A 7896-nucleotide genomic window follows, 5' to 3' on the forward strand; every position below is an offset into this window, starting at 1 on the left:
TAGAAATACTAAATCATAACACCTTTGAAATTATAGTATACAACAATAACCACGAATTTGTTATATTAAACTCACCTGGGATTGAAAAATAAAAAAAAAATGGTAAAATATAAACAAAGTGAAGATATAAATATAAATATCGCCCTCACCTCTCTTGAGACGCCAGACAAATGTTGGCTGTTTTCACGCCTGTCAGGTTTTGTTTTTACCAACATTAAACATCTAAGCTAAACTACTACAATCTTCGTTTTTGAGTTACATATGCTATTAATTTCTAACGCTCAATTTACCACAACAAATTTAGAAACATTTTATTTTAAGAGACGGAAATATTCGGGAACTTGCAAATACGAATAAATATAAATTATAAAATCTACTTTTTTTTCACCGAATTTATCTATAGTTTATTAGCCTTTAAATACTCTTGGCAGGAAGGGTAACCCCTTACCTATTTTATTGCACAGCTCCACTCAGAGTCATAAATCTGGTTAACTACTTCGCTTATTCATATATCTTGTAGACCCTGAGACATTCACCATAATAATGTTCTTATACTACGCTATTAAATGAAACTAAATATTAACTTGTATGTTCGGATGGAGCGTCATTTACTAATTGTAATAACGCAATTATCTGCCCTTTACTGTTTTATTTGTTTCAATCATCCAACATACCTTTCAATTTATCCAATACGTAAAACTAGTTGTATGGTCGTTGCCGATTGTGACTTTTCAATGGTTCGAATAGTTATAACATAAATCTAAGGAGTTAATATGTCAAAGAGTAAAAAAAAAAAAAACTATATATGTAAATATTGCTAACATGACTTAACTGTAATACATGTTCGCCTTATGATTGTTACTAGACATTCTTGGTAACTAATGTTAATTTCCAATACCTCGCACAGGGAATTTCATCCAAATTAACCACTAGCGAAGCTCGCCGTATTCTTGATACGATCTTACTCCGGAGCAATTTGTTTTTCCTTTAAGGAACTTATAATCCCAAAGCATCATAAATATCAACCATTTATATACAGCTTGATCCTCTTAATTAATTCATTTTAATATAAGAAAATATTAAAATAATTTTTCAGGTCAAACAGAGTACTAAGAATTATTTTTCTAAACTAAAGTGCCTTTGATGGACAGTGAGCCGTTGATGGCTTACTAATCATAAGGCATTATTTATAATGTCTCTTTCTAATCTGTTAGAACAAAGTTTCAAATCAACTGAGAATCTACTAAATAACTAAGTTCTATTCAAAATAATTTTTCAATATTAGTATTCGATTCCCTTTTATCAGACAGGCTAATTTAGAATTCTGGAATACACCTCCCCTTGATAATAATTTAAGAAAGTCGTAAATTGAATCTATAGTTATTTGGCTTGATAAAAAAACGTTTATTAGTTAGCGAAATGAATACATTGATGGTTATTTCGCTTTAGCCATTATTTTATACTATCAAGCAGGTAATAATATTTGACTAGTACACAATTTCATTGAATTGACCTTTGGATCTAAACTTTTTGTTGCGTTACTTATGGGCAATGCTGAGTTTTATTGTCTGGAACTCAGTTTTGCTGATACAGTGTTCGAACAATAAAATCCAGATACACGCAACACTCATGTATTTATGTGTTTCAACTACATAACACTCAGACAAACATATATCATCAGAGTTCAGGTGTTATAGTGAATGATTTACATTGCCTGAAATACAACTTTGCCGCAGGTGACATGGTTTGGGTCTGAATAAACTTATTTTTGTCAACTCTATGCATTAGAATGAAACTTATAAAATGTTGTTACGGGTATTTGTTTTAATATCACGGCTACTTTGTGAAGCCTATGTACTGTATTTATTGCTAGTCCTATTTGTAGCAAATAATCCGTTAGCTAAACAGAGCTCAAAATCAATTTACAAAATAAATTCGTTCAAGGTACATAGATATTTCGTGTTGTACAAATAAGTGTTGTAAGATATGTTGTTTGAAAACTTGTGATTAATATTTAATGTGGATTTTACAGTTTCTTACAACTCAGGTTTTATCAAAGTAAATACAATATCAATGTACCAAAACAGCTAACACAGATTTGAAATTTATCGACTACTTTCATGGCTTTATGTGTATATCATGTTAGGAAATCCACCTTTGATAAGTATTTTATAAATAATTTAAAGCAAACTCTCTTACAAAATATTGTCATATTTTTTAATCAAAAATATTGAAAACGCAAAATATTTTCCTGAGGAATTGCGATGTAAGAAAATACATTGACCTGTTTTGATATTTATTTTTTATTTTTACACTTTGCTTGTATGTTTTAAAATTCAAGTAACTGCAAGAGTGTATTTACAATACTTGTATTTTTCTTGGGAAGGCAAACTGATTTCTTAAGTACCTTAAGTCAGTTGAGTGTTGTATCACATAAATAGGTTCGTTTACTATTGAAAACAGGAAATATTTTTTCTTTTTTTCTGGAAAATCACTGATTAAAATGTCTTATCTAGTAATTTAAAATTTGCTATAGATTTAACACAGTCACCTTCGTACCCATATATACTCCAGTTAAACTAAATCATACTTTATCCAGTAATCTATTACATGTGACCACCCTAAACATAAGGTAAACCATGCAAGAAAAATTATATTTATATAAAAAACTTAAAAACGTCTGATTGCGAAGATTGCCCACATAATTTACTTGTTAGATATCACATTACAAAAAACCCTCTATTTTTATAATATAAATAAAAACTATGATCGTAGTAGTGTGGCTCCTAAGTTTTATGTTGGTACAAACAAAACCTGACAGGAGTGAAATGAGCCAACATTTATATCTTCACTTTGTTTATATTTTTATGTAATTTATTTTCTAACACAATTTTGACGGATTGAAAGGTTTTATTTCAGTTTTAATTTGGAACTCTTTCCGCTGTTAGTGGGCAGGTTTATCATGCTGGTTTATATATGGCCCGTTAAACACCTAGTTGAACCAGGTCAGTTTTACAGGCAGAACCATTCTCCATTGTGAAATATTTAGGTTTAATGCCTCTATACAACTGTTATTTTAGTAGACATTTTTGCAAAGTGAACATAGCGAGCAAAAATATACAAACTCTTGTTTTTTCCCAAATACTCTTTCCTATTAACCAACCATTGGAACGTATGAGTCAGACATGGTGCAAATCAGAGTATTTCAAAGCAGTATTAGCTGCATTGATACATTGAAACTGTATTTTCACCACACTATGATGTTTTTGGCTGTATTACATACGTTAATTGGTGGCTGAAAGTTACGTTTTGCTGGCCATGCCAGCTGTCGCCAATTTGGGGACCGAGCAGGTTTTTACAGGCCGGGGCCGCAAAATCAGCTGTCCGCTTACTTACTTCGAACATGAATGCGTTTTAAATACACAATCAAAATCCATAGCATTGCAATATAGAATTGTGTTATTGTCACCGTTGCCTAGCGACTATTTATTTATATTTTTGCTGATTCCTCAAATTATTTCTTAACCTTAAAGTTGTAGTTGTGTTGACTATCAGTGTGCATTATTATAGTGGTGAATAGTGGTAATAGGGTATAGTGTGGTGAAAAATAGCGTTCGTACCACGGACCGAAATGGTTTTGCAGCTCTCGATCGATTTAAGTTCTCGACTTCGTCTCGAACTTAAAAACTATCTCGAGCCGGCAAAACCTCATTTTCGGCCCTTGGTACGAAATATACTATTACTTAGACAAAACTTGAGTAATAAAAGTTGAATAATCAGCATTTGGCATCACTTTGCATCATTGGCACACTTTTTCAACCACGGATCTTACAACACTTATTTTTAAGATAAAATAGCTCATATATTGTACAGAGAAATATGATATATCACTCTTGAACGTAGACGGGATAGTCTACATAATTCACCACAACGGAGATAGATTTCCTCCATTCACGGGCTTCTTTTTAGAACTTTCTGGCCATAAAATAATATTTTAGTGTTCGTGGTATATGAAACTATATCTACCAACTCTTTGTCTGATTGATTTATTTATTTTTTACAGAACGCTTATTATCATAAATTTAAATATTTGGATGATTTTGTATACAGAAAACCAGTAATATTATTTTATTGTTTCAAGATTATTATGAAACTCCTAACTATAAATGGTAAGAGTAATAAATAGAAAAGCCAAGTGGAGCTTCGCAATACAGCTACACAAGCTGCAATAAATATTCGTTTATTTATTATAACTAGATTTTGTAAATTAATTTCAAGCTCTGTTTAGGTAATGGATTGTTTGCTAATGATACGAATATAACACAATGAATCAACTACGGTAACCTCTACATAGTATCCATGATATACAAAAAATACCGTAACAACATTGTATAAGTTTCTTTCTAATGCATAGAGTTGGACAAAAAATAAGAGGATTAGAACCTAAACCTACTGTAAAGCTGTATTTTAGGCAATGTAAATAATTGACTATAACACCTGAACTCTAATGATATGTTTGTCTGTGAGTTTACATTCAAAATGCTAAAATTTGTTAATAATGCTGACATCATCGTTGGATTTATAATATTTGGTAATATTAAGCTAAACTAACATGGGCAGACAACATTGGTGTCCTCAAATTTTTTTCCCAGCCCTTAAACAACTGGATCCCCCTTCTCATTGAGCGAGGTCAATACAATCTGGCTTAATATTTTATTTCATTCCATTAAAGTACTTTAGGTTCAATCTACAATATTTTGATTGCTTTACAACGTTTTATACGCAAAGTCTAGATATTGGATATAACAAGACAATTTTCGACATAAATTATTTGCTAATATTATGTGTATGTACTATTAAATTCAAATTTCAATTCACTTCAGGAATAGTTTTCCCACCTCTTAGTCCAGTGAAGGAATGAGGTGTAGAGTGCGTGAGCAGGTAACTAAGCGATTCCTTCAGAAACTTGTTCAGGGGGCTTACTTATTAAAATCTTCTTCCATAAGAAATACATGTAAATTAGTATGCGAAATGGGGCGAATCCTATCCGCCCAAAGGAAATATAAATGATATTCTGGAAATCTTGACAAAATTTCCAGTAATTTGACACTTTAATCATTAAAATTGATCCAAAATTAAGGCGAGGGAGAGGTAACAAAATTTCGAGTTTTGGCGTTTTTTTATTGGAAATATAAAAAAAACCTTAAATCATCCCATTTTTAAACGCTCACCCTCGCTTTAATTTTTGACAAAATTTCATGATTAAAGTGTCAAATTACTGGAAATTTTGTCAAGATTTCCAGAACATCAGTTATATTTCCTATGGGCGGATAGGATTCGCCCCATTTCGCATACTAATTTACATGTATTTCTTATGGAAGGAGTATTTTAATAAGATATCAATTAAATAAGTTATAACTCGTAATCTGTTGAACCAAAATAAACACATTATATACTTTTCTTGTAGAAAATGTAATCTTCTTCAATTTTATAATTTACTATAGTATACAAAAAGTTGATAGTTTTCGAGATATAATCAAAAAACCCAAAATGCGTACCGTTCCCCCCCCCCTTTTTCCCCCCTCCAACCACTGGCTCACCACCTAGGAGTCAGGACTTTTGGTATGTTAACACCCTAAGCCCCCTGAACAAGTTTCTGAAGGAATCGCTTAGTTACCTGCTCACGCACTCTACACCTACTTTTGGATCATTCATTGACTGGACTATCTTACTCGTATTGAATTGGAAATAGAGAAGAAACAAGATTAAATTAAAACAGTTTTATTAAGTTAAATGATTTGAAGACAATTTTATATTCAACACTGCATTAACATTGGCACTTTGCCAACTGTATACTAAATGCACCATTGTTAATATTACATTTATTGGTGTTATGTAGGTCAGAGCTATTCTAATTATTGAATTCTATTACCTTTATTCAGCTAAACTATGTATGTAGTTTTTGGTGTCTGTGAATACATTTAATTTTTGTAGTTTGAAAAGTCATTTAAAGGGTAAATATGTGTTTCAAAATATAAATACAACCTAAGGAGACCTTATGAAATGAGAAGTAATGTCATGAAAATATGACACCCGAGATATTGGAAACGGAGGGCTTTAGATATTGTTGTAAAGAATCTTGGCTTTCATGGAAGACTCAGATATGCTTCTAATGAGGCTGGCCTTTAGTGAAGGATGTTATTCTTAGTACTTCTTATTTTGGTAGTTGTTATTATTAGTAGCTGTGTACAGCGTTACAAATGTAACGAAACGTCGGTAATTGATAATTGACACCAGTATAACAATATAAACCTTAAACTATGAGGAGTTATTTTCAGGTTGAAATGTATGAAGGACTTGTATCAATACAGATATTATGTAATAAGCCACTTAAAACCACTACTTCGACGAAAATTTACGTGTTTTCCTATCTGACAATGTTACCTAGTATAACCTAAAACAACATAGGTTCATCGTTAGCACATATTTCAGCTTATTTTCCTTTTGTACACACACACACTTTTGTTTACACTTTTCTTTTATATTGATAAAGATATTACTAAATATTCATATAAATAAGCTGAAATATACCATGTAAGTACTGTAGTTGTTATTGTGTGTGACTATTACTAATGGAAACAACTACATTTTAAAAAAAAGTTACATTTCACAAACGTCTCCATGAGTAAAAAGGCTTATTAAAAAAACGCCATTTTTGAACAAATATTTAAACCACCCCCTTTCAAAACGTAAAATATGCTATTGACTAGAATCTTACAGAAAAAAATAGTAAGCTAATAAATGCTAAATGAAATGACAAAGTCTCCTATGTCAATGTATTTCTACTAAACCTAGTTTCCTGTAACCATTGATAATATTACTCTTTACGAGAGTAAATAGCACAAGAGAGCAGGCGCTGATAGTACAAAATAAAATAGTTATATTACTGAAGATAAATTACATGCGTAACCTTCAGAACAAATAATTTCATTTCTATTATGTGAAACAGTTTTGTAGAAAAATTAAACTTTCTATTGAAGCACAACTTACTTATTAAATTATTGAAGTATTTACCTATTAAATATGCGTATTTCGGTTAAAATGCAAAACTTCTCCAAACAAGAATTGTAGCGTATCATAGTTTGTGGGAAACAACTTGTGTTATGTATAAAAATAAGTATAATTAAGGGTAATTGAACATACGTAATCATTAGTATTATTTTATTTTATATATTATTTATTATTATTTATCGATTATATGTAATCATAATTATTTTTTTATTTAGCTATTTATAAATAACAATAGTTTTCGTGTTATTATTTACTAGTTACTAATACCATCTTTTGAATGGAAAATATCGTTTTGTTGGATAAACTGTTTAACAATTACAAACACAATCAAGAAGTGATTTTTGTAGCAATAATTAAACAATAAGTGTTGTTGCTATTTGTACATGAAAGGTAAATTGTATTTAGGTATCGAAAGGTTCCCTGAATTTTTACGATTGTAATCGTCATTTTTTTATAATGATGGAACATATATATTTTTTTTTTTTTTTTTTTTTGTAGACTACAATGTGGCAACATTTTTTCTGCTCAGGATTATTCTCATTCTCTAGAACTAAAACTTAGGTTTACGTTTACTGCAGATCATTGTAATACCTAGTCACGGTACCGTAAGCTTTTGAAATTATTTGATCCTGGAATGTATATTATTGATTATAACATCAATAATTGATTCAATTAATAATTATTATTAATTGAATAATTATTTTACAGTGCAATATTGAGAATAGTAACTTATGTATTATATACTATCATAGATGTAACTATAATTGGTAATTATTTATTGTTACAGGGTGGTAAATAGGCTTGATTGATTTTTAAAGTTATCAA

This window comes from Macrosteles quadrilineatus, unplaced genomic scaffold (genome assembly GCF_028750875.1).
Source record: "Macrosteles quadrilineatus isolate MER2022 unplaced genomic scaffold, UCM_ALF_1.0 Scaffold_4__1_contigs__length_99947679, whole genome shotgun sequence".
In the NCBI taxonomy this organism is placed as follows: Eukaryota; Metazoa; Arthropoda; class Insecta; order Hemiptera; family Cicadellidae; genus Macrosteles; species Macrosteles quadrilineatus.